At 37.0% G+C, this 27,852-nt stretch overlaps 1 long non-coding RNA gene across 1 annotated transcript in view; it reads right to left on the bottom strand.

Annotated features, from left to right (window-relative positions):
• LOC141278871 (uncharacterized) overlaps positions 1-23,540 on the bottom strand; it is a 146,445-nt gene extending 122,905 nt beyond the window's left edge. The window contains exon 1 of the long non-coding RNA XR_012332266.1: positions 23,411-23,540. This is a non-coding gene — a long non-coding RNA (uncharacterized lncRNA). The remainder of the gene's footprint in view (positions 1-23,410) is intronic.
• Between the last annotated feature and the right edge of the window lie 4,312 nt (positions 23,541-27,852).

Genomic DNA, 27,852 nt, shown 5'->3' with positions numbered 1-27,852 from the left:
AACAACAGAATGGTTGTTGTCTCTATGTTACTTATAACTTTATTTGGAGTTAAAGAAGAGTTCTACACTTGGGTGAGGGAACGTTGGGATCCAGTTGGGTCAGAGGGCATCAGAATTTAGAAATCTACAGCACAAGGATTTTCAACATTTGTTGATCATCAAAGTAACTTGTAGCTTTACATGAATATAGATTCCTCAAAGTCCTATCAAGTGTCTAATTTCTGTTTTTTTTCTCTCTGAATGTATATTATTAATAAGTTCTCCAGAGATTGTTTGTATTCAGAATGTTCGAGAAATTAATGTAATGGGGAAAGAGAAGCACAAGTAAAACAGGGAGCCCCTGTCGTTTGATGAGGGGATGGCTTCTGGAGCAAGATCTTTGAGGGCATGAGTCTTATTATCTTAAATGTTTGTTCTTTCCTTAGTTTAACCCTTCAAGACTGCACTTTTGACCAAACAAACAGACTTATTGGACCCCCATGGGGACCATGGTACCTGCTACTCTTGAAGAAATAGCATTTTTACAACAGCAAATGTCTTACCAATTACCACTCTGAACTAATGGCACTGAAAAGCCAAAGGTAGGCAGAATATAGGCTTAAATTTACTCAAGGAATTTTAGGCTCCTTTGGAAATTCTATAGACTGTGAAGGACCTTGTTTCTAAACATATTCTGTTAGGACACATGTAGCAGCCAGAAATCCAGGCTGACTTCCTAGGAAGTTTCCCCACCTCTCTGTAGGGAGTGTTGGAGAGAACGCAGTGATTCTGTCTCATTGCTTGAGTCTTGTCTGAACTTTGTATAAATTAGTAGATTCCCTACTTCATAATTGATTGTTGTGGCCTTTTAGAAGTCAACTTCTACTTGACATGGCTTAAACATAGAAGAGTGCATCTTTTGTAATTACACATTATGATTTCATTCTTTTCTTGTTCCTGTGTCAAGAAATTCAGATTTTTACTCAGGAATAGTGGCAGAGAACTGAATCTACAACTATCTGGATATTATATTGTGGAATTAAAGTAACCTCAGCTAAAACTGGAGTTGGGAAGTTCTGTAGAAGGAGCTCTTGTGCCCTGTCATGCATCCTCAATTATTTCAAACAGGAAGAGACATACACCTATATCCCTAACAGAAAGGTGTCTCTACTCTACTATACAGGAGGAAGAAGGAAAACCTCTCTCTGCCCAATGACAGCTTAGTCAATCAGACACCCCAGCCAACCAGAGACTGTAGCAGCCCAACCAATGAGAAGCCTCCATACTTTGAATTCTCCCAGTTTCCTCCAATGGATTCTTTGGTTATCACAGCCTCTCCCAAGTCGTCCCTTTTATCTCTAAAAGCACGTTCCCCTTCATTGTTCTCTGGATTTGCCTTTGGTCCTCAGTAGCATGCATTTCCCAAATTTCAATTCCTCTACTATTACCAAATAAACTTACATTTGTTGGTAAAATAACTGGCTATTATTATAGTTTCCAAGATAAAAAAAAAATTAGAAACTGATTTATATAGCTGAAGAGACTAGGGACATAATGCTGTGGTAGGAGAGCAAAGAAGCCTTGATATTAGGATGAAATGAAATCAAATCTTATACCTTACCAGTCTTTTGAACATCTGGCAACACCAACATCACCACCACCACCACCATCATCATTATATTATTATTATTATTATTATTACTCTCAACTATCTAATTAGCGTGGAGACATAATGTAACAATCATCTGTCCTTTAGGGTGAAATCTGTCACAAGTTTTCTAGCATCTTTGGAAAATCTTCTGACAACTTTTGAATAATCTGTTGTTAGACTAGTGAGATGGAACAGCCTGATATATCCATCTTCCTCTGGTTAACCTCACAAAACCCAAGACATCCAAGGCAGAGAGTAATAGGAAGGAGAAAAAATATTCTTATGGGGAAGGATATTGTCTAAGAGAACTATATGGGGATCCGATTGCCTTTTAACATTACTGAGTTTATAAATTTTAGTCTATCAAATCATAGCAAGAAGAGAATACTAGTAAACCTATGGGGTTTTACTGGTCCACTGTGCATTGGCCATCTTATCTGCTCCCTAATTTTGTGTGAGTTCAGAGTTCATATTACTAATGGGTTATCTAGGGGCAAAGAAAATTGGGGGCTTTAGCTGTGGCATTGCACTTTATCTCAATGACTATCATTAGCCCCAGAAAGCTAAGAATTTGGTAGGGCTCTAAATCGATTCTCTAAAAAATAAGCCCCCTGAAAACCAAAGTTTAAAAAGTCAATTTGCCAAAAATCAATTTGCTGAAGCAGCAACTTGCTTAAAACAGAAAATTCCTAAAACTTTATTTACCTTAGCCATTTTGTCCTAGAGGGCAGGGGCAATGGCACTGATAACCCCAAAAGCAGAGTTTAGGACAATGGCTAGGGTAAGGGCAATGCAAAGAAAGATGGTTGAAGAGTTCCAAACAGAGCCCCAAAAGGCCTTTTGAGTAAGGGAAGTCTAGCAGACTAACATGGTAGCACCTTCAGAGCATCAATCAGTTGGGCTGCTGACTCACTCAACCTTTGAAGAGGATATCATGAGGAAAGGAAAGTATGAAAAGGTGGCTGCTGGAAGGCAATACCACAAGGATAACAAAAAAAGTTCCATTTTCCTCCAGGCTAAACACTTCAGGAGGTAGGGATCAGGCAGATCTACTCATATCTGTCTTTCTTACACATGGGCAGATGTATAATCTTTATTAGGCACTCAATCAACATTAGAAAAGTGAAGAATGAATGGATAAATCAATATACAAATAATGAATAAATTATTTTAAATGATAGTGACTGGATAGATAGTTTATCTGCAGGCAGCAAGAAAACACCTTTTATGATATGACAGTTTGGGGAATATTGAGTGGAATAAGGAGGGCTTTGATTTGTCTTCAGTTGAACTGTTTCCAAAATTAAGGCGTGCTTGATGTTGACCTAGGTCTAGTAAGTACTTTCTGTTTGATCATTCTTATGCAGAAATTTTCCTTGCTATACTATTGGTAAGTGACAATTGGGTCCAAGGCTCAGGATCCTTATCTAGTTCTTAGACTCAGAAAACTTAAGAAGGAATATGGTTAAATATGGATGTATGTTTCTCATGGGGGACAGTTTAAAGAATCTGATTTTTTTGTGTTATACAAAGAGTAATCTGAAACAAAGGGAAAAACCAGTTTTTCTTCACATCTGCCTTGGCAGACTGTGGGAAAGTTACTAACTTTTTTAAAATCAAAATTTTGGGTTTCTTTTTTGAAACATACAAAGAACAAATATTTGTTTCTGAGACAACTGATGTTGATGGGTTGGCATGTTTCCTTTGTAAATTTTCTGTATTTGTAAAGCAAGTGCTGGTTCTAGTAGGACAAATGAATAAATGGATATCCTCTTTCTGTCAGCTCCAGCAACAGATCACAGGCTCAGGATTTATCTCAAAGTAGATGAGAATAAACAAGACACCCATTTACTCACTAAAAGGTGTCTGCTCATATATTGTACAGAATAATATGTTATCATTTTTTTTCTCACTGCATTCATAAGTGCACCACTGTCTGTTAAAAATCATCAAGGTTGTATATAGTAAGGTTAGGCTCTTTCTTGCAATATTATACAGTGTAGGATGCTATTTCATGAATATTATTTTTTAAGTAGAAGATTGAAAGAGAGGACTCCAGACCAAGATGGCAACTGCAAATACACAGCTACACATGGAACAATATCCTCTGAAAGAAATCCAGAAACTAGTTAAGTGATTCCTGCACATTGGGTGACTTCGAAAAGACCCACATTGAACTGGGTAGTAAAGGCTGAGACATACTCTTGCCATAAACCCCACCCTTGTCACAGTAGCATGCAATTGGGAGAGAACACTCAACTTCCAGCTTCTTTCTGAGGAGTAAAGGGTTTGGACCACACACTGAACACACTGAGTTTAAGGCTACCTACCATCTGAGGGATGGAGTCCAAGTCACCTAGCTCTGAAAGCCACTGGAGCTTGCATTCACAAGTACCACAGGACTATAACAAAAAAAGCAGAAATTTTTTAATGGGAACAAGTGCACTGCCAATGGCTAGACACCTGGGTACAGTGCAGAGGGAGAAAAGATGCCCATCCCTCAGATTCTACCTGAAAGGGGACTGAATGCATACTTTCCTAGCTGCTGCCTGAGGTCTGGCTTCTAATCAGCCTACATCTAGGGGCTGAATATGATCCTCCCAGCTGGGACACTGATGAGTCTTGGCACATCCTCAAGTATTCAGAGCCACTAAGAACAAAGACAGTGGCTTTTACCATCTCAAAGATATGAGAGGCAGCCAGGACCTCAGGCCAGGCTGATTGACTACAGGAGAGCAGTTTGTCAAGACTGGAAGATGGGAGCTGATTTATCTAATGAGAGGAAACCAACACAGAGAAGAAAGGAAAATGAAGAAACAGGGGAATATGTTCCAAACAAAAGTAGAAACTTGTTGCTTTCAAACTATACTTTAAAGTGATGGTAATCAAAACAGTAAGGTAGTGGCATAAAAACAGACCCATATGCCAATGGAACAGAATAGAGAGCTAAGAAATAAATCCATGCATACATGGTCAAATAATTTACAACAAATAAGCCAAGATAATTCAATGGGGAAAGGATAGTTTTTTCAATAAATGGTGTTGGGAAAACTGGATATCCACATGCAGAAAACTGAAACTGTATCCCTAAAACTGTATCTTACACCATACAAAAAAACACCTCAAAATGGACTAAAGAATTGAATGTAAGACCTGAAACCATAAAACTCCTAGAAGAAAACACAGGGGGTAAACTCCTTGACATTTGTCTTGACAATAATTTTGAGGGGGTTTGACTTAAAAGAAAAGGCAACAAAAGCAAAAAGAAACAAATGAGACTATGTAACACTACAAAGTTTCTACACAGCAAAGGAAACCATGAATAAAATGAAAAGTAGCCTGTGGAATGGGAGAAAATATTTGCAAATCATATATCTGATAAAGACTTAATATACAAAACATACAAGGAATTCATATGACTCAATAGCAAAAAAACAAACAAACAAACAAAAAACAAAAAACAAAGTTAAATCTATATAAAGGACCCAAAGAGACATTTTTCCAAAAAAGACACACAAATGATCAACAACTACTTGAAAAGATGTTCAGCATCACTAATCATCAAGGAAATGTAATTCAAAACCATGAGAAGATATTACCTCACACCTGTTAGGATGTTTATTATCAAAAAGACAAAAGGGGAGACTGGTTCAAGATGGCAGAGTAGAAGAACATGCTCTCACTTCCTCCCTCTTGCAAGAGCACCAGAATCACAACTAACTGCTGAACAATCATCGACAGGAAGACACTGGAACTCACCAAATAAGATACACCACATCCAAAGACAAAGGAGAAGCTACAATGAGATGGTAGGAGGGGCGCAATCACAATAAAATCAAATTCCATAACTGCTGGGTTATGGAATTTTTTCTCACAGTTTTTTCTCACAAACTGGAGAACACTTATACCACAGAAGTCCACCCACTTGAGTGAAGGTTCTGAGCCTCACGTCAGACTTTCCAACCTGGGGGTCCAGCAATGGGAGGTGGAATTCCTAGAGAATCAGATCTTGAAGTCTAGCAGGACTTGATTGCAGGACTTTGACAGGACTGGGGAAAACAGAGACTCCACTCTTGGAGGGCACACACAAAGCAGTGTGCTCATCAGGACCCAGAGGAAGGAGCACTGACCCCATAGGAGACTGAACCAGACCTACCTGCTAGTGTTGGAAGGTCTCCTGCAGAGGCAGGGGTTGGCTGTTTCTCACTGTGAGGACAAGGATACTGGCAGCAGAATTCTGGGAAGTAGCCTTGGCGTGAGCCATCCCAGAGACTGCCATTAGCCCCACCAAAGAGCCTGGGTAGGCTACAGTGTTGGGACACCTCACACTAAACAACCAACAGGGATGAAACCCAGCCACACCCATCAGCAGACAAGCAGATTAAATTTTTACTGAGCTCTGCCCACAAGAAAAACAGCCAGCTCTACCCACCACCAGCCCCTCCCATCAGGAAACTTGCACAAGCCTCTTAGATAGCCTCATCCACCAGAGGGCAGACAGCAGAAGCTAGAAGAACTACAATCCTGCAGCCTGTGGAACAAAACCCACTTTCACAGAAAGACAGACAAGATGAAAAGGCAGAGGGCTATGTACCAGATGAAGGAATAAGATAAAACCCCAGAAAAACAACTAAATGAAGTGCAGGTAGGCAACCTTCCAGAAAAAGAACTCAGAATAATGATAGTGAAGATGATCCAGAGCCTCAGAAAAAGAATGGAGGCAAAGATTGAGAAGATGCAAGAAATGTTTAACAAAGAGGTAGAGGAATTAAAGAACAAACAAACAGAGATGAACAATACAGTAACTGAAATGAAAAATACATTAGAAGGAATCAATAGCAGAATAACTGAGGCAGAAAAACGGATAAGTGACCTGGAAAACAAAATGGTGGAATTCACTGTTGCGGAAAAGAATACAGAAAAAAGAATGAAAAGAAATGAAGACAGCCTAAGAGACCTCTGGGACAACATTATACACAAAAACATTCACATTATAGGGGTCCCAGAAGGAGAAGAGAGAGAGAAAGGAACCAAGAAAATATATGAAGAGATTATAGTCGAAAACTTCCCTAACATGGGAAAGGAAATAGCTACCCAAGTCCAGAAGTGTAGAGAGTCCAATACAGGATAAACCCAAGGAGAAACATGCCAAGACACATAGTAATCAAATTGGCAAAAATTAAAGACAAAGAAAAATTATTGAAAACAGCAAGGGCAAAACAACAAATAACATACAAGGGAAGTCCCATAAGGTTAACAGCTGATTTCTCAGCAGAAACTCTACAAGCCAGAAGGGAGTGGCATGACCTACTTAAAGTGATGAAAGGGAAGAAGCTACAACCAAGATTACTCTACTCGGCAAGGATCTCATTCAGATTCAATGGAGAAATCAAAAGAATATAGATTTTAAAATCCTCAACAAAATACTAGCAAACAGAATCCAACAATACATTAAAAGGTTCATACACCATGATCAAGTGGGATTTATCCCACGCATGCAAGGATTCTTCAATATACACAAATCAAACAGTGTGACAAACCATATTCACAAATAGAAGAAGACAAACCAAATGATCATCTCAATAGATGCAGTAAAAGCTTTTGACAAAATTCAACACCCATTTATGATAAAAACCCTCCAGAATGTGGGCATAGCGTGAACCTACCTCAACATAATAAAGGTCATATGTGACAAACCCACAGCAAACATCATTCTCAATGGTGAAAAACTGAAAGCATTTCCTCTAAGATCAGGAACAAGACAAGGATGTCCACTCACACCACTATTATTGAACATAGTTTTGGAAGTTCTAGCCACGGCAATCAGAGGAGAAAAAGAAATAAAAGGCATGCAAGTTGGAAAAGAAGAAGTAAAACTGTGACTGCAGATGACATGATACTATACATAGAGAATCCTAAAGATGCCACCAGAAAACTGCTAGAGCTAATCAATGAATTTGGTAAAGTTGCAGGATACAAAATTAATGCACAGAAATCTCTTGCATTCCTATACACTAATGATGAAAAATCTGAAAGAGAAATTAAAGAAACACTCCCATTTACCACTGCAACAAAAATAATAAAATACTTAGGAAAAAACCTACGTAAGGAGACAAAAGACCTGTATGCAGAAAAGTATAAGACAGTGATAAAAGAAATTAAAGATGATACAAACAGATGGAGAGATTACCATGTTCTTGGATTGGAAGAATCAACATTGTGAAAATGACTATACTACCCAACACAATGTACAGATTCAATGCAATCCCTATCAAACTACCGATGGCATTTTTCACAAACTACCAATGGCATTTTTCACAGAACTAGAACAAAAAATTTCACAATCTGCATGGAAACACAAAAGACCTCGAATAGCCAAAGCAATCTTGGGAAATAATAACAGAGCTGGAGGAATCAGACTCCCTTACTTCAGACTATACTACAAAGCTACAGTAATCCAGACAATATGGTACTGGCCAAAAACAGAAACATAGATTAATGGAACAATATAGAAAGCCCAGAGATAAACCCATGCACGTATGGTCAACTAATCTATGACAAAGGAGGCCTGGATATACAATGGAGAAAAGACAGTGTCTTCAATAAATGGTGCTGGGAAAACTGGACAGCTACATGTAAAGAATGAAATTAGAACACTCCCTAACACCATACACAAAAAGAAAGTCAAAAGGGATTAGAGACCTAAGTGTAAAACTGGACAGTATAAAACTCTTAGAGAAAAACATAGGAAGAACACTCCCTGACACAAATCACAGCAAGATCTTTTTTGATCCACCTCTTAGAGTAATGAAAATAAAAACAAAAATAAACAAATGGGACCTAATAAAACTTCAAACCTTTTGTACAGCAAAGGAAGCCATAAACAAGATGAAAAGACAACCCTCAGAATGGGAGAAAATATTTGCAAACGAATCAACGGACAAAGGATTAATCTGCAAAATATATAAACAGCTCATGCAGCTCAATATTAAAAAAACAAACAACCCAATCCCAAAATGGGCAGAAGACATAAATAGACATTTCTCCAAAGAAGAAATATAGATGTCCAAGAAGCACATGAAAAGCTCTTCAACATCATTAATTATTTGAGAAATGCAAATCAAAACTACAATGAGGTATCACCTCACACCAGTTAGAATGGGCATCATCAGAAAATCTACAAACAACAAATGCTGGAGAGGGTGTGGAGAAAAGGGTACCCTCTTGCACTGTTAATGGGAATGTAAATTGATACAGCCACTATGGAGAATAGTATGGAGGTTCCTTAAGAAACTAAAAATAGAATTACCATATGACCCAGCAATCCCACTACTGAGCGTATACCCAGAAGAAAAACATAATTCAAAGAGACACATGCACCCTAACATTCATTGCAGCACTATTTTCAATAGCCAGGTCATGGAAGCAAGCTCAATGCCCAGGGAGGGATGAATGGATAAAGAAGAAGTGGTACATATATACAATGGAATATTACTCAGCCATAAAACGGAACGAAATTGGGTCATTTTTAGAGGCGTGGATGGATCTAGAGACTGTCATACAGAGTGAAGTAAGTCAGAAAGAGAAAAACAAATATCGTATATTAATGTATATATGAGGAACCTAGAAAAGTGGTACAGATGAAGTGGTTTGCAGGGCAGAAATTGAGACACAGATGTAGAAAACAAACATATGGACACCAAGGCGGGAAAGTGGTGAGGGGGGTGGTGGTGGTGTGATGAACTGGGAGATTGGGATTGACATATATACACTAATATGTATAGAAAACAAAAAAGACAAAATATAACAACCTCTAGAAAGGATTTGGGGAACAGGATTTGGGGAACAGGAATTTGTCCTGTTGGTGGCAATATAATATGATACAATCATTATGGAAAACTGTATCGAGGTTCCTGAAAAAAGTAAAAATAGAATTACCATATGATCTAGCAATCCTGCTTCTGGATATATATCCCAAGAAGACAAAATTATTGCCTTAAAGAGATACTGTACTCGTATGCACATTGTTGCATTATTCACAATAGCCAAGGTATGGAGGCAACATACATATCAATTTATAGAAATGTGTAAAGAAAATGTGGTATATAAACACATTGGAATATTATTCAACCTTAAGAAAAGGAATGTATGACATGTACAAGAACATGGATGAATCTGGAGGGTATTATGTTAAATGAAAAAAAAGCCAGACACAGAGAGACAAATTCTGTATGGTAAATTTATATATGGAATAGTTTTTAAAAATTACAGAAAAAGAGAGTTGAGTAGCGGTTGTGAAGGTTTGCTGAGTTGTAGGGCGATATTGGTAAAAATGTATAAACTTTTGATTATAAGATAAATAAGGTCTGAGGATCTTATGTATAACTATAGGAAAAAACCTACCTAAGGAGACAAAAATTAGAGTTTGCACAAATTATAGAAGGACAGGAAGAGAAAGGGACAGAAGACTGCTTTCAGGAAATATCAAAGTGTAAATATCTCAAGTTTCTACAGTCAATGTATCCAGCTGTAATATATACGACATCATGAAAACTTTCAGAATTCTATAGAAGTTGCTGCTTATGTTCCAAGCTCTCTACTCACAGTTAAATGTGGTTTCAATGCCTGACTACAATGGGTGCTTCTCAGGAAGTGTCCAAAGTCAAGGGAAGCTGCTTCTGATGTTCTAAACTATCTCTCTGAATTTGCCATCACAGAATTTTGATTTATTTCTCTTCCACTTTCCAGTATTTGATGAAATACCTCTTACTGGCTGAATCTAAGGGCCAAATTTCTGGAAAGTGCAGTTTCAGATTTCTCCCTGAAATACAAAGGAGAAAGCTGAAGGGGGCAGTCGTGCTGAGTTGACAGAGGCAGTTCAGTACAATGATTTTGAGAAAGTGCTGAAATTAGAAGCCAGATTACAGGGAACAAATAAATCAATTTAAAAGAAGGAATGCTTGTAAAAATACAAGTCTACTCTTTAGGGAGGTCAGGCAAGCATACAAACTGAAGATGGAAGGGAAGATCATCCTTGCAGCTTCTAGTTGATTTTAGAGGGGGAGAAACTTGTACACAGAATTTTTAAATCTGGGTGATGAGAAAAATTAAAAGGGTAAAATATAATGAGGACAGTTGATAGATTAATGCTTGATGTAAAAGGTAAATGAAAAAGATATAAAAGCACAATTAGAAATCAATATTTCAACTGATAAATTCTAACAAGGAACCCATTTTTTTCCTGTTAATAGAAAATGAGTTCATTTGGGATAATCTCTTGATAGTGCTAAATTAGAATGACACTTACATTGGGTGATAATTTTCTTCAATCTCTTTTGTACCTCTAAAATATTAAATTATGTAAATATAAAGTGTGACAACAAAGGTACTTACATATATGTATATATACTTATATATACATATATACTTATATATACATATATATATATACATATATACATATATATGTATATATATACATATATATACATATATATATGTATATATGTGTGTATATATATATACATATATATACACATATATTTATATATATGTATATATGTATATATATGTATATATGTATATATATGTATATGTATATATATGTATATATATGTATATATATGTATATGTATATATATATACATATATATATGCACTTATATATATATATGTATATATATATATATATACACCTCTAAAAATAAAAACAATATAATCTTAAGCCATAAAAATTTTGTATTTTTGAAATAAAAATACAAAAATGAAGTTTTGTATTGTTTGCATAAATACCATTTTGGTGCACTGAACTTTCAGACTGTCAAATTACTAAGTAACATGCACAAAAGACACCTATCGCTACTGGGGCCCTGTTACTCAGAGGAAAATTAAAACAATGGAGTTGTGACATAGAAAGGAAGTGTAGCAAACATTATTTAGAAATCTGAAGTGTTTCTGCATTTTAATGTGTTTTTGGACAAGGCACTATGGGATTTATAGAGAAGGAAAAAGGAGCTTATAGGATATGAGTTTCTGAGGACAGTTGCGTGTTTTGAAATTTCTCAAGATCTTTAATGTAGTGGAGTGTTTTAATTCATTAAAAAGAGACAGTTGATTATCATCTGGGACATTGTAACTATCTAAGATTATGTGTCCCTTAGGCTGGTGTAAAGTCCTAGCTATAGACATTAAACAGGCTGTTATAAAAAAGACATTGATTATGCAAATTTAAATAAAAAGTGAAAGTGTCCAGAAGTTGTCAAATGGATAATTCCAGTTCAAAGTAAATACAATTTTCTAAAACTAGTTTTCTAAAAACTAGTGTCTTTACTGTTTGAGGAAAATACTAATACATAGGATGGATAATCATCAAAACAGTGTTTCTTAAAATATGTTTGGTGAAAACTTAGTTTAACCCATGCTCTATTAAATATAGTTTCATGAAAGAGTTATATAGCCATATATTAAATATGCTACATACATATGTAACAAATGCATTGTACATATATACATGTGTATTATATATGCATGACTATATTATATATGGTATGAATGTATATAGTACATATATACATGTGTAAATACACACATAAAACACGTTTGATATAGCATGGTCACTAGCAGTTAAAATAGATGTCACCATAAATACCTTATGGTGATAGTAGAAGGTCTTAGTTGAACATTGGTCCCAATTTAATGAACAAATGTATTTGTGAAATCTTGCATTGTATATACTTGTCTTCCCAATTTATAAGTAACATTAGAATATTAAAGGATCTGGAAGACCTGCATTTATGGAATATACGTAATTACATTTACCTCTGTGTTTCCTAAAAATATTTGACTTGACAACTCATCTATCCTGAAAAATGTTTTAAAACTCTATGCTCTATGAAATTCTCTTTGGAAATTACTGAACTAGAATGGTGTTTCCATTAGATGGTAAGGTTTTTCTCAGCCTCAATGGACCTGTATTTTGTAGTCACTCAAAGAATCAGGATGGACATCATTTGAAATCTGGTTCAGATATAAAGATTGATGACACTCCACACATCAAGATAATTTGAGATGAAGTTTATTTCTCACATGAGGGACTTGTGGACAGACCTAGGGAGGGACTATCAGATTTGGGATGGCTTAGGCAAAACAGAGGTTATAGATTGGGTCTTAATACTGGTGAGGAGGTGAGATTGTAGAAAATTCCCAAGTGGGGGAGGTTTAAATTTCCAGTCTGCACCAAATAAGGAGGTGTTTGTGCTTGGCCTTTATTATTTGTCTGTCCAGATATGGGGCCAAAGGAGAAACTGAGAGTGAGGCATGAAAAGAAGTCAGCAGTCAAACATCAATAATGGAGTCATAGTCTTCACCTCTGATGTTTGATTGATAACCGAAATGTGCCATCAAAAGAGATCTCTTAATTGAAGCTGAATTTAAGTATAAATTTTGGAACCATATACAACCATCTATAATGGAAATGAGAAGCTCTGGAAGAGCATATGCATTCACTCATCCATGATAGTTGAGGAGAGTCAGGAGAAGTTGTCTGCGAGTGCTCAGGGCGTTTGTTCAAACATCCAAGTGACATTATTGACTTTAACCTGTCGCCTCATTTGTTAGGACATCTGAGTAGCTTTTCCTGTATTGTTTATTCACAAGCAGCAAGAAGGTTAGTGAGTCAAGATCCTATGTATCCAATCAATAGCAAACTTAATTTTAGTATTTTAATTCCAAGGTTTAGTTGGCTAATAGACCAATGCTAGGCTACTATCAGCAACCAAAGCTGCCAGAAAGTATTGCCCCTTATTCAGGACTTTGAGGGTGGTAGTGATGTAAATCATATATTTGCATATATTTTTGGACAGTTCTTGAGTGGCATCCATTTTCAGAAAAATTGTGTTGCATAACATTGTGGATTCCAAGGGCAGCACCAGTGTCCCACATGGCAGCAGCAGAACAGTGTAATTGGCAAGAATACAGTATATGAGGGAACAAGATCAGTGTGGTTTGTTTAGGGGCAGGAGCTCAAGAGAATTTATTTAGTTGCAAATGCAAAAAGTGCAGGTCAAAATAAGGGGAGAAATCTGAGGCAAAGTAATAAATGAGTTCAAAAAGGCAATAAAACCAATTATCCATGGAGGATAAAACCTTGAACCAAGAATTTACATAATGCTGTATCAGTCTTAGCATTAAATTGAGCCTTGGTGTGGGCAAAGACAAGTATGATCTTAACTTGAACCTCCTCAACCTGAGAGTCAAGGAATTCCCCAAATTAAGAAATTCCCTTAACCTTGAAAGGGAAGCCTTAAATTCAGAATTATTTTTATTGCCGTGCTGCTGGCCAGACAAAATGACCAGACCATTGACAATGGCCCAGGAGTCTTAAAGATGGGTAGTTTGGGTCAGTTGTTAGCTAGTGCAGCCTCCAGTGCCAGTACGACTGTCTGGAGTTTGGTCTATTGTGCTTAATCTTGGGTTCCCTCCTTATCAAGGATGTTCTAGTTCAGGGATGAAAAGCAGCAGTTCTCTAGTGAGCTCTGTCATGTGTGATTGTTACTTCTGCCCTTACAGTATATGAACCTATGTACTGTTCACTCAGTTGACCCCAAGAGGCTCCCCAGGTGGCCAAGTCGTCTAGGAGAGAGATGACCTCCTCGAACACTGTGATACTTGTTAAGGGATGGAGCACAGGAGAGATCATTTCATCCTGTTGGTAGAATACGCCAGAGAGCCCGGGTTTGGCTTTATCCTGTAAGTGCAATCTCCATTTCAGCAAGGAGGGCTCTGTGGCTGTGCTGAGTTTGTGGGGTGCTGTAACCATAACCCACGACATAGAGAACAGCAGACTGAAGAGTGCCACGGGTTCAAGTCCTATGAGAACCTCAGTTTCTAAGAGGGTCCAATGTGTTAACTAGCAGTTGTTGCTCTAATATCATGAGTCCAGGACCTAAGCGAGCAGACTTTCCTATGAGAAGCAATGTGCAGCCACCAAGAGTTGTCCAGAGAATCTAAGAAGCATAGGAGCATAGTTAGTTGCAACACCTTTCTCCATAGAGGAATCTCCAGAAGGTACTAAAAGATGGGCCTGCAGTATGGCCATCAGTATTGACTCTCGGGCCTTCTGTTATAAGGGCCCTGTTCAAAGCGGGACGATTTCTGCGCGACCTCATAAATAGGCCTCAGCAGTATACGTAAATGTAAAGATGTAAATATGTTGTCTCCAGAAGTCAAAGTGACCTAGCAGGTGTGGGGCCTACTTGACAGAGGTTGTGCTGACAATGTTAGGAGATGACTTTTAGCTACATTAGGAAGGAAGCAACCTTCAGTGGATCACATGATGCCTAACAATTTTACCAAGATGGCAGGTGCCTGAACCATGTGTAGGGCACTAGCCCACCCCTTCTCTGTAAGTGCAACAGTGAGCATTTGTTCCCGTGAGAGTGTCCAGTGAATCTCCTGGCAGGAGCATGTCATTAATTTAGTGTCATACCTGGGTGCCTGGAAAGAGCTGGTTCACTCTCCTTCTTTTTTTTTTTTTTTGACTCTCTTTTTCTTGACTAACCTGATGGGCTCATATATTGCACAGGGTATAACAGTCTTTTTCCTGAGCACTCTGTAGAATGGAGGCCAATACCTGGCTGAGACGCACAGGCAAACAATTACAGAGTAAGAGTCTTTTCCCTGAGCCTAGCATCAGTCACAGACACGCGATCCACTCAGCGTCACACAGATAGGTCTGGGCTGAGATGCATGACCCAGGGATACCTGAAGGACAGCCCAATCCTGTGCTCATCCTTAAGTGCCAAATACCAAAACTTCTGATTTAAGTCAGAACAATTTTAAAAGAAGCTCAAGAGGACTCGACAAAAGGAGCACAACTCAAAATGCAAGATCACCAACAAGCAGCTGAGCCATCCCATGCACTATGTGCAGAGTAAGCTGAGATCCAGAGGAGAAAGATCTCAAAGGAGTGGTGGTGACAGCTTAGAGCATCCTCCTGAGTTGCCAGTCATCGTTTTGGTCACTTCGTCAAAGCAGAATGGACCAACACTTGAAATTTCTCAGTTGTCAAGGTTGGTGATACTCCACACACCAAAAGAATTTGAAAGTTTATAACTCATACAAGGAATGCATGGGGAGAGCTGGTCACGTACAAGCAGGTTTGGGCCCATATGGGCAAAATAGAGGGAATGAGTTGGGCCTTTACAGTGTCAAGGAGGTTGGACTGGGAACATGTTCATGTGCACGGGAGATAGAAATGTCCTATCAGTGCTAAAGGAGGAGACGAGCACATGCAAGGACTTTCTTATCAGCATCCCTACCTATGGTGCCAAAGGGAAGAGAAAGGAGAGACTTAAAAGAAGTCAGTGGTCAAACATCAAAATGGGAGTCGGACTAATATAACATTGCAAATCTAAGAAAATGTAACTACGAGTATACTACTGCTACCACTACTTATAGTAATGATTAGTATTATATTGACAAAAGTAATAATATTTACTATACAATGTCCAGTGTCTTCTATTTGCCAGATATATGCTAAACACTTCAATGCATATTATCCTTCAAATGTCACAATCTTAACAAAAAGATAATATTATTATTCCCATACGTGAGGGAGTGGAGGATAAGAGTCTCAAGGCTAAACAATTACCAACAATCATATATTTTACTTTGTAAAATTCCATTCTTTCTCAACTGAGATGCATAGAGGTTTCAGAACACTATATTTCAACCCCTTAATATCTTTCTAGTTTGACATTTTATAGAGGGGAAATTTCATGGATTCTTATTCATTAAAATTTTCTCATAATTTACAACTGTGTTCATGTAGGACTTTTTAGTGCACGTGTGGGAAAATCTGCTGAGAAAATATATATGTGCTATATATAAAACATATATATACATACACATATATAGCATTTAATGTTAATTAAATTTATTTTATTTATTCAGATACCATCAATAAAAGATGAGTATCAGGATCACACTAATGTACTTAAAATTCATATTATAATTTTTTTTCATCACTATTGATTAGGATTCCCTTCAGGAGGTGTGAGTTAGCGAGGTTTTGCTAGACTAAACAAGAATGATTATACATTCACATTTTCTTTCTTAGGACATTTTGTTCCCTACTTATGGTTAGAAGCTATACCTTATTTGCACAAACTAACTAACTTATTTCTCAGGATAAAATCCAGGCTGTTTATCTGCATCACATCTGGCTGTGAATGGTTAGAACCTGGGATATTTCTCATCATCATTTTTTTGCAGTAGTGAATGTGAATATGCCAATAAGGCCATAATGGCATTTACTTGCAACTGACTTTTGCATTCACTTTTTCTGGGTGCCAGACTTTTTCTGGGATTCAGAAGCTACTGAATATTAATTTAAAATAAATATGCTGTAAGAAAGCTATGAACTGCATTTTATTATGTAACACGCTATGGTCTTTGCCATTGATCAGAGAGACTTGGTCCATGATTCTATCGATACATAGATCACAGTAATGGCACAGGAAATCACAGAAAAATAAAAATTTGCAGAGCTTGCTTTATATTAGTCTTAACCCTACTTCTAAAAAATAGTAAACTAGAGGTATAGCGAACAAATTAATGCAGGCCCTTGAATTAGCATTAGAGAGTGCCCATGGATAGTGCATTGTCTTAAATATTGAAAACTGTAAATGGGCCAACCTGGATACAGTGACACAATGATGCTTATATAACTGATAAGAATTGTTCTTATATCTCTTGCATTTCAAATTGCAAGATATAGTTTAAGGCAGCAAGCTTCAACGGTCCTTGGCATTAAGACAAGTTTTAGGTTGATTATGTGATTTAACTGATTTAGTGATAAGCTAGTTTTTATTAAATCTCTATCTAAATATTTATTAAATATTACATTGAGTTTTAGTATATATAAAGACTAAATCATAACAGCTGACCTTAAAGACAAGCAATGTAAGATTATCAGAAACCTGCAGGTGTAAAGGAAGGAGATAAAAATTACTCTGGGTTAATGGTAAATTCAAGAATAAAATCTATGATCACTCATCTATAGAAGCAAACTCTTTTTCTCCTTTCCAATTCCTTTTATACAGTCAATCATGTGCATTGTTCATACATGACTATATGTACTGAAAAAATTCAGATTACTTGAAACTAATAACACTAACTCAGATTCAGCATTATTTGGAATGAATATAATTTGTGATATATTATTTTTGCTTCTTTAAATATTTCCTAAAAATAATGTTTGCTTACTTATCAATAAGAAATCTATTATTTAGAATACACAATTTATCTTACCTGTGAATAATGTTGCTTTTAAAAATACCTAATGGTATATATGTTGTCACTAAAATAGAGTTTGGGTTAAGCAAAAATTTTACAAGTTGGTATGTATCATAAAATCAGGAAGAAAATGTGGTAAATTTATATAATATTTTTAAACAGTGGAGATAAGTTTAAATCAGTAAATAATATCCATCTATAAAACAATTGCAACTCTCAGCAAAAGAGAATTTCTCTTAATGCTGCTGTCTATTTATCTTGCACAATTTTCTTAGCAGTGTTTCTATTAACTGACATTTTTTCTTTAACATTTATTCTTCCCCAGAGGACAGGCAAACAGATGTTGGCACAGCTAGATTGGACGCTAATATTTGTCTCTCTAGAATGGGTTTTCTGGTACATTGAGGACAGAGCCCTTTCAATTCTTTTGAGACTTAAGAAGTCATTCTGCCATGTAATCCTTAACTCACTAGAGCAAAGACTAACTGATGTTAAGATCACTCAATAATTGTTATTTTCAAACTGGAGGTTATTCATTATTCACATTTAACCAGAGAATGGGATATTTTAATGGTTTGAAGCCTTGATAAAGTGCATTATTCAAATAATATTTTCAGATTATTGAGGCTTTGGGCCTAGCCCCTCCACGGCATGTGGGACCTTCCCAGACCGGGGCACGAACCCGTGGCCCCTGCATCGGCAGGCAGACTCTCAACCACTGCGCCACCAGGGAAGCCCAATGTTCTTGTTTTGAAGCCAACAAGATGTCCTAATGGAATCAAGAGACCGAGAGAAACAGCCCTTATCTTCTTGGAAATCATCTTCTGTGTAAACTTTGACTTAAAGTTTTGTTTTAAATGTTAAAATGGTATAATATGCTCCCTCTCTTTCAAAGACTCTTAACCCCTCCTCCACGGGGGACAAATGCTTTTCTTGTTTTTGGTTTTTGTCTTTTCAGTATTGCCACACAGCTCTAAGTTACAGTTACTTTAATGTTATTCTGGGTAGATGGGAAAACAAACACATGTTCTAAGTTCTGGCTTGATAAAATGTAATTCCATCAATAATTTTTAAGACAGTATTTTTTAGAACAGTTTTATGTTTATAACAAAATTGAGAGACATACAGAGTTTTCCCATGTACTCCTTGCTCCCACACATGTAAGGCCTTCCCCAGTATCCACACTGCTCACTAGAATGGTGCATTTCTTACCAAGAATAAATCCACATTGACACATCATAATCGCCCAAAGTCCATATTTAACCTTAGGTTTCACCGTTGGTGTTGTACATTCTATGGGCTTGGACAAACGTATAGTGACACATATCCATCATTATAATATCATAAAAAGTAGTTTCACTGTCCTAAAATTACTCTGTGTCCTACCTATTCATTTCAACCCCTCACTAAGGAGAATCTTTAACTCTTTTGTTATATACTGCCACATTTTCTAAAGCGCTAACAATTTATCCTCCCTCCAAAAGAGAGGTTGACTTTGTATTTCATTGTCTACACTTTACTCTAGTTTTAAATGTTCTCTAGTAATTTTTTTTAATTATTAGGAGAGCATAGATATTATTAAATTGACCTTAATGGTCTTTAGCTATGTGGCACTGAGGGACATATGAAACAGAGATATAAGAAATGGTGCTCATTTCACTGCTGTTACTGTAAAAGGCCCGCGGAGAACAGATGCTAATGCCAGCCAAGAATTTATTCAAAATCGACACAACTGGTTCTCTTTAAAAGGATGAAATTCATAAAGTTAACCAGTTTCAGATAAGAACAATGATTTAACTATTATTTGATAGTTTTATATTTTAAAGCATTAAACAATATAAGCTGAAATATGTGGCATAAGATGTATCTACTTGTTTGCAAAATGTAATTTCTTCCTAATTTTAATTCAATAATAAAAGAATGAATTATCTTCTTAATTTTTCATTTGTTCTCTGTTATACTTTAATTGAAATCTTTAGCAGTATTTCAGTATTTCTCTTATAGCACAGCTACATTGTATAGAGTAATTTTTAGACAGCTTTTATGAGGGAAAATTTAATTAAATTTTCATAGCTGAATCTATATCTGGTTTTTGATGATGTAGCACTTAAAGCACAGTATGTGTTTTATTAAATAAAAATTAACAATCTATTTTGCACACTTAGTCATTAAGGAAAGCATTATCTCAAATTATTGAGGCAAGTGTAGAAAGGCAGTCAAAGCTAGAAAGATTTAAAAGAAGGCAATAAGGGCTTCCCTGGTGGCGCAGTGGTTGAGAGTCCGCCTGCCGATGCAGGGGACGCGGGTTCATGCTCCGGTCCGGGAAGATCCCACATGCCGCGGAGCGGCTGGGCCAATGAGCCATGGCCGCGGAGTCTGTGCTCCGCAACGGGAGAGACCACAACGGTGAGAGGCCCGCTGCAGCCTACCATGCTTGATTAAAAAGATATACAAGACAACACACAGGCACTTTCCTCAAGATACTTATCCTCACAGCCTAGTTAGTATAAAACAAAAGATTAACAGAGACATCCTGTGAGTGCATCTGCTTCTAGAGTGTGGGAGAAGGGCTAGGAGAACATGAGGACTAAGGGTCTCTTATATGGACTGAGGGTCAGAGGCATGGGTTTTATCAAAGAGCTCTTCCTCCCAAAGTATGTTAGAGAATACATAAGAAGGGAGCATTTTGGGTGAACAGTGAGCCTTCTAGCCAAAGGGTTCTGCTTTGGAAAGAAGGCATAATTCACAAACTGCAAGTTCTGCATATCCACCATCTGTGGCTCTCCCATCTCTCATGCCTCAACTCAATACCTCATCTTTGGACCTTATATATTTTCAGCAACCTTCTCAAGTTGCTTCTCCAGCCAAGTTGGTCTCTATGTAGCTGAAAGAACTATATTTTTTCCTAAGTAACAGATATAACATAAATCATGTTATAACAAAATCACTTTAAAAATGTCCCTGACATCCCACACCAGTAAGATGAAATCTCGAAACTTTACGATGACATCTGGAATCTGTATATCACTTTGAACTCAGTCTACGGTCCTAGAACCCAGCTAGTTCCCACCTCTCCTCATCCCATGAGATTCACTGTTAGTGGTTGACAGCCTTCCATTCCCAGCCCAGGCCACAACCTGTGCGAGTCTGCAAATGCTCGTCTCCTGAGTACAGAATCCCTTCTCTCACTCTCCCTCTCATCCTTCACAACTTCATCTCCTATCTGGAAATTCCTATTTGCTCTTCAAGATTCATTTGAAAACTCATTCCTTCAATGAAGCATTTATCATCCTCCTTGGTGTTATGACATATAACCATACTTTGCTTTTCAGTCCATGAAGCATTTTATTTGTAGTCTTACTTTTTGATGCTTCAAATGTCAATTCATTTCTCATATATGCAGCACCTCAGCCTTGAGAATTATACAAGATAAATGGTATACTCCCTACCTTCATGGAGATCACATTTTAGGAAGAAAGATAGACATGTCAAATGATAACTAAAATATATGGTGATAAAGACCATCATGAGAATATAGATGGAGTGTCCTGGACACAGATAAGAAAGCATTTAATTTGAACTTGGGTGGGAGATGGAGGAAGGGTTGGTCAGAAATAACTATGAAAGGAAAGTGATATTAGAGCTGGCCTTTCATATTTAATAATGGGAGTTAGTGGTGGTAATAAAGGCAGAGACTGGACACACACCATCAGATGGGAATGCTTGCCCAAATCTGAGGAGCTGCTGTCCAGATGAAACTGGACACACACTCCACAAGGTTGATTTTGTTAACTGACATCTCCTTCTTGGTTCCTGCATGCATAAGAGATTTCTGACCCCTACAGAAGAGGAGAGCTGTTGCCAGGTCATGAAAGAAAAGATATTCTATGACTGGAGGTTAGGCTTCATCACAAGAGCAACAGGGTCATTCAAAGTTCTGAAAAACAAGACTGGTGTACTCATGTGTCTCTTTAAAAATAATGCTTGAAGGTGATGGGGAGAACTAATTGCAAAGACTTGAAGAAATACTGCTTTCTCAAACAGGGGTCAGGAGTTTGTTGCAGGAGTTCAGAAGTTCAGCAAAGAGAAATAAGAGTTTGACCTAGAGCTGTGACAGCTGGAATGAGGTAGAAGGGATTGAGCTGGAGTGTTATTTTGTAGATAATATGTACAACCGACCAATAACAGACAAGGGAAACAGTGGTGCAAAGGAGACTAAGTTTCTGTCTCAGGCACCTGGCCCATAGCAATGCAATGAAGCTAAACAGAGGACGACAAGCAGATAATCACATTGAAGAGAGGGGGACTGAGCAGAAAAATCTACTCCCATTTGTGCATCTTGCTCTTTTCATTCATAATATGTGCTATAGATATAACTTTATAAAAAGTCAATTCGTTATTTTTTTGTTTGTTTGTTTTTTGTTTTTGGCGGTATGCGGCCTCTCACTGTTGTGGCCTCTCCCGTTGCAGAGCACAGGCTCCGGACGCACAGGCTCAGCGGCCATGGCTCACGCTCTGCAGCATGTGGGATCCTCCCGGACCGGGGCACGAACCCATGTCCCCTGCATCGGCAGGCGGACTCTCAACCACTGCGCCACCAGGGAAGCCCCATTATTTTTAATAACTGGACATACCAAGATATATTTATCTTTTCTATTGGTATTTAGGTAATTGGCAGATTTTTCCCCATTACGAAATAAAATATATTTGTATAAAGTACAAGAATAACTTACTGTATAAATGCCTTGAAGTAAATTTCTAAATCAAAAGGAATATGCATTTTTGATACATGAAGATCAGTTTTTTGGGGGAATAAAGCTAGAGTAGTGGAAAAACATAAGCTCAGAGAGAAATCTATAATTTTGTCATTTTACAAGTGAGCATGCATGATGACAGTAGGTTGTCTGGCTCCTGATAATAACTGTGGTCAAGATAGAGAGGATGGTAGTCAAGAAACTTGGACAGTAGGTTATTGAATGAGATGTCCTTCTGGCTGCCTCTTTCAGCTAAAAACACGATGAGGATTATCATGTAGCCAAATTGATCCAGTCCCTAAAATATGCTTCATTATATGAAATAATACAATAGCCTACATACAAATGAAAATCTCAATTTTATGAAGTGGCTAATGAATATTTTTTAATAAGTGCCCTATTTTTAAATGATGCCTCGTTTTCACAGCTTAACTAGCAGGTCTCATAGTCTTGTGGTAGAGGAAACACACTGAATTCAGAGCAATGCAATATCAGTTGAGTATAAGAATTGCCTCTAGTTAACTACACGATGTTAAGCAACCACTTAAGTTCTCTAAAAATCCAATTTTCTCATTTTACACATTAAACTGTGCACAATTCCACTATACAGTAAGCATGCATATTAAACCGTATTGAATAGAGCAGGATTCAGTACACATGTTCTGCAAAGGGCCAGACAGGAAATCTTTGAGACCTTTCAAGGCACTCAGTCTCTTTTGCAACTACTCACCTCAGCCACTGTAGCGTGAGAGCAGCCAGAGATCATTCACAAATCAACAGAAATTGTGTTCCCATCAAGTTTACCACAAAAGGTGACAGCCTAGATTTGGTCTTCAGGATGTGTAGTTTGCTAATCACTGGAATAGAGGAATAAAGGAAAGGTTTATAATATAAACCGTGTGTGTTCTCCAGCCCTTAGACACTATGATCCTAAATACTGTATCTTTCAGCAATAACATTTTTTATTTGGGACACTTATAAATATTTTCTGAAGGAGTGAATGTGGATAATAATAGAAGGCACAGAAATTAACATATTCCTAGATATCTACTGGAAATATTCTGAAACTCCCCAATAATCATAAACATATGATTGTGTATCTTTCAAACTGAATGAAAACCAAATAGCAGCAAACTATATACTCAGCTTCCTTCATAGAGAGTTTCAAAAGCTTGGCTGTCATTCTCTCATAATCACATTTCAAAGGCCTTCGGTTGTCTTATTGTGAAATGCAGGAATGAACCTACAGAGACCAACTTGAGCAGAATTGTTTGGTTTGAAATGGGTGTAACTATCTTAAGCATTGCTATGGCTCCACTTTTGAATTATGGTTACCTTTTAGTTTTAATAAAGAAGTGTACCTGCGAAGAAAGATGCAAGGTTTATAAACGTGAGCCTCAAGTGACCAAAACAATGAAATAATCTAATAATGTGAATTTATAGACTAGTGACTTTTCATTTACTAATAATTGTTCTGTTATGTTATTTTCCTGCCAAGGAAAGCTACATTTTTTTACCTTGTATGAGATGAAATATTGTGCTGCAAAATTAAACATTATGATTTATGGGACTTATTAAGTGTAAAAAGAGAGTGTAATTAGTTTTCCAGTGCCAGAGGCATGTCTCAATTATTTGAGTAGAATATAGCCGGTTATGTGATAAACCTATAACTGTGAGGTGGTGGAAAATAATTGATACCTCTCTCTTCTAATATATTGAGATTTTTTAATATTGTTGTAGTTGTTGATTTTAATTATAAGATGGAATCATTAAAACTAACCATTCATCTTTTTGGAGTTTGTATGTGAAAATACAACCTGGGTGGCACTTAGTTGAACCCACAGATAATTTAGTTAACCAAGCAAAGTTGGTAAAAAGAATAAAATTATGAAAAGTGACATTAGCAATGAACTTATTATTTTATGATGTCTTGTTTTTAGGGTCACATTTTTTGCATGACAGAACCTACTATTAGAATTTCTATTGGCAGAAAAGTATGACATTCTGCTCTCAGCTGAGATTTCCCTTCCCCAGAATACATTTCTAGATGGCTTTGGTCTTCTCCATTTGTGTCATTCTGGGGTTGATGTTGAAGGGATAGCCATTACCCAAGGGAAGCTGTTGCATGGAAATGTTAGAGGCATACACACAAACAAAACAAAATCATGCCAGTCCCCTTATGGTCTTAATGTGTAATTGTTTTACTGTCATTTCCATAGACATATCTTTGTCCAAAGCACGTAACATAGCTAAACCTACAATCTAGGGATGAGAGAGAATGCTCTCTACATCATGAAGCAAAAACAACAGTGTAAATATTGGTAAAGATGAATAATTATAATTTTTCAATCTACCATACTTACCTGCTATGCAGACAATATGATTTACATTTTAGCACTTTTTCAAAATTAAGTGACAAAATTAGATTAAAAACTTTAATTACAATGTATTTTTAAGTCTATTTAGTAAGTTAAATCTAGCTTATAAAATACTTTTAAAGTCTTTATAATAGTCATTTAATCTTATTACGTATTATGGGTTTATGAAACAGATGCTGATATAATGTATAAAAAAACTGTACAACACAGTAGCACCAAGCTCATGCTATCAAGGAATTTACAATTGACCAAGAAGCACAGATGTGTCACTAAGGATGATAGTATATTGAGCAAAACACTGTGATAAGTCCTATATTGGCAAAGTGTTCTGAATATTTTGAGGAGCTAGTAATTCAACTTCAGTGTGTCAAGGGAAAGTTTTAGGGAAAGGTAAAGTTTTGAGTAGAATCTTGAAGGAGGAGCCAGACTTCAAAGGCAGTGATAAAGGGCATTTCAGGCAAGAGGTAGTAACATCAGGAAGGAAACAGGCATGTGGGTTACAGCCAGCCATGTGCACTGAGATGCGTGTTGTATAGGAAGTCTACAGAAACCATAAGTGAGATTAGGCAAAGCACAGAGTCATAAATTGGCATCACCTGTTTCAGAATATCAGTGGACTCTGTGGCTGCTGTTTATGTGCCTGAGATGAAAGAATGGCTAGAAGTGAAAAGGAAATACGTATATACAGAGCAGTTTAGATCACGTGTCTTAAGTCTGAGGTACCCCAAAGGCAGACCATCAGACAAAGGTCTTGGGGTAAGTATTTTGTTTGTAAGGTAAGCACAAGAAGAGAAAGTGGAGAAATGAGAAAGGAAGAAAGGGAAGAAAACCAATGCAAGGTGTGTTAAATGAATATGTTACTACTGTAGCCAGCTTTTGCTCATTTCCTTTAGGACCTCCCAGATATGCTATGGAGTATAACTCAGAATGAACACATGCTTGTGGAATGGATGCATCAATAAGAAAATGAGAGACAGTGGTTAAAGATGGAACTCAGAGTAATTCAGACCCTTGATCCTTGAGACAGGTTTCCCCTCCATACCTCACACTCCTTAGACTCATAGATTTTGCACACAAACCACCTTTGTGAGTTTTGCCATAAGTGTGATCTTCCAGTAAATTATCTACTTAACATTTTTCTTTAAATCAATTCACTAATTACTCTCCTTTGAAACAATGACCATGAAATCACAGCTGGATGCATTAACCTCCTGTTTTCCATCAATCTCTCATTTGTTTAGGGTTGTCCAGGGATATTAACTCTTCAGCATTTCTGGCCTGCTATGGATGAACTGAGTGCTTTTCCACAGACAGAAACTGGCTTCAGACTAAAAAGCAGGAAGATCAATGTATGTATCTGCTAGGTAAAAAATTTAAATGTATCTGGCAAAACCGTATATCATTTGTGGAAGCACTGGAATATGGATAGCATAAAAAATATAGACCACAAAGAAGTTTACTAGTTTTAACATACTAGGTACTTATGGGGAGAAATGATGGAGAAAAAGATTGTTTTAACTGGATCCCTATTGTTTTAAAAAATAGAGCGGAAGTAAATATATAAAAACATAAAAATTTGCAAAATTGTATCCGTGAGTGCATAGGTTTTAGAAAAAAAATATTTTCTGTCATTTTTTGTATGCCTGAAATACTCTAGAATTTTCAAAATGTATAAAAGAAACATTGAGTGAGATGAGGAAAATTTCCTTAAATTCTGACAACCAAGAACATTTGAATTGCATTATCAAGCTGCATCATTTACAGAGAAACAATATACTTAAAGTTTAACCCTAACCCATTATTCCACAATTTAAATGACTATAGCCTGAATTTACAATATTTGAATATGAATATGGTTATAAACAATAAAGTGCAACACAAACTTCCTTAAGCCACAGCAATCTGGAGATACAAAGAGCTCATATAACTGTCAATGTTCAAAGTTACTAACTCCCATCTGTACTTATGCAAGATTTGGGGTTCTAACCAGATACATCTGACCTCTACCCCATTAGCTATTTCTTCTGGGAGGCTCTATGTTGATACCACACAAGCCTCCAGGCAAAGTTTGCTCTTGTCCTCTTACTGTCTTTGATCTTTTTTTGTTGTTAGATACCTCCAAGGCAACTGGGGGAAAATATTTGCCTAGGTGAGCCAAGAATTGAAAACCCTTCAAGATGCTGGGTTGTTACTGAATTCTCTTCATCCTTCTCTTGGTCTCTCTAACAGCTCTGTTGGTATCTGAAGTCTTATAGTGCTTTTTATAAAAATAGCTCTCTCAGCCTTTATTTAAACTCTTCCCCACAAACAGTCAGACCTATTTTTTTTAACATCTTTATTGGAGTATAATTGTTTTACACTGTTGTGTTAATTTCTGCTGTATAACAAAGTGAATCAGCTATATGCATACAAATATCCCCATGTCCCCTCCCTCTTGTGTCTCCCTCCCACCCTCCCTCCCTATCCTGCACCTCTAGGTGGTCACAGAGCACCGAGCTGATCTCCCTGTGCTATGCTGCTACTTCCCACTATCTATTTTACATTTGGTAGTGTATATATGTCAATGCCACTCTCTCACTTCATCCCTGCTTACACTTAACCCTCCCTGTGTCCTCAGGTCCATTCTCTACATAGGTGTCTTTATTCATGTCCTGCCCCTAGGTTCTTCAGCACCATTTGTTTATTTATTTAGATTCCTTATATATCTGTTAGCATACGGTATTTGTTTTTCTCTTTCTGACTTACTTCAGTTTGTATGACAGACTCTAGCCCCATCCACCTCACTACAAATAAC

This window comes from Tursiops truncatus, chromosome 6 (genome assembly GCF_011762595.2).
Source record: "Tursiops truncatus isolate mTurTru1 chromosome 6, mTurTru1.mat.Y, whole genome shotgun sequence".
NCBI lineage: Eukaryota > Metazoa > Chordata > Mammalia > Artiodactyla > Delphinidae > Tursiops > Tursiops truncatus.
This window is presented reverse-complemented; position numbering and strand designations above follow the sequence as displayed.